This window comes from Nyctereutes procyonoides, unplaced genomic scaffold (genome assembly GCF_905146905.1).
Source record: "Nyctereutes procyonoides isolate TBG_1078 unplaced genomic scaffold, NYPRO_anot_genome, whole genome shotgun sequence".
In the NCBI taxonomy this organism is placed as follows: domain Eukaryota; kingdom Metazoa; phylum Chordata; class Mammalia; order Carnivora; family Canidae; genus Nyctereutes; species Nyctereutes procyonoides.
In genome coordinates this window covers 12,885,524-12,886,710 of record NW_026575160.1, presented here as the reverse complement: position 1 = coordinate 12,886,710, position 1,187 = coordinate 12,885,524, and positions in this window count along the sequence as shown.

Here is a 1,187-nt window from a genome sequence, read left to right as displayed (position 1 = left end):
TACATGCCTTTAATATTTGTTTTTTTTCCTACCAATAAAACTCTGGGTACCTATTGTCATGAAATGAGAAAATCTGCACAAACTACTTTAGCTCCATTTCCTGGATAACCTTGGTTGTCCCCAAATTAATTGTGAAATGCCTATGATGTTTGCCTTCTTCTAGAAATGCCACGTAGCTTGCTCTCTGGTTCTCCCCTCTTGCGGGTTTGCCGAGGCATGATAGGTTTGTATGGATGCCCACTCACAACTTTGTTTGGTTTAGTGTAAAGTAAGGGGCACTTGATTTTAAACCTTGACCAGGTCTGACCTGGCCGCAGTATAGTCTGCAGCCCCTTGGCCCTGACAAGAAGCAAGCTGTGGGACCCTCCTGTTCTTAGGGAGGTGAGGGTGGGGGGTGGGATGGAGAGTGGAGGAGGGGAGGGTGGCATTGTCCTCATTAGAGTAAGTAGTGAGATGGTTTTTCAGCCTCATGAATGCCAACTTTGTGGTAAGGACATAGTTCATCAGCAAATACATTATTTTGGAGCTCACAGGTAGGATGGTGGGCACGTGCAGATGGATAGGCAAGGCAACATTGGACATCTGTGGTTTTTCTGCTTCCCTTCTCCTTCCATTGGGAAATTTCTTCTTCTCTGTCCTAGACGGTTCTGCTGGATTATTGATGATAGAGCCTCATCCCTGGCTATCTTAAGTTTGTTCAGGCTGCTATAACAAAGTACTATAGACTGAATGGCTTACAAGCAACAGAGATTTATTTCTGACAGTACCGGAGGCTGGAAGTCTGAGATCAGGATGCCAGCATGATTGGGTTCTGATGAGAACCATCTTCCACTTTGTAGACTGCCAGTTTCTTGGACCCTCATGTGGCAGAAAACAGAGGCAAGCAAGCTCTCTCATGACTTTTATAAGGGCACTCATCTCATGCTTGAAGGCTCTGCCCTCACAACCTCATCTTGGCCTAATTATCTCCCAAAGGCTCCATCTACTAATACCATCACCCTAGGAAGTAGGGTTTCAAGATATGAATTTTGGGAGTACGTGGATATTCAGTCCATAATGCTGGCCCATGGAGGTAGCCCATGACCTCGGCTTGGCCAAATCCAATCTTCCCCTCCACAGGGATTGGGCCGAGGCTTGGGCATATGGCCTAAGTAGGTCAATCATATCCTTCCATGGAGGCCAGTATT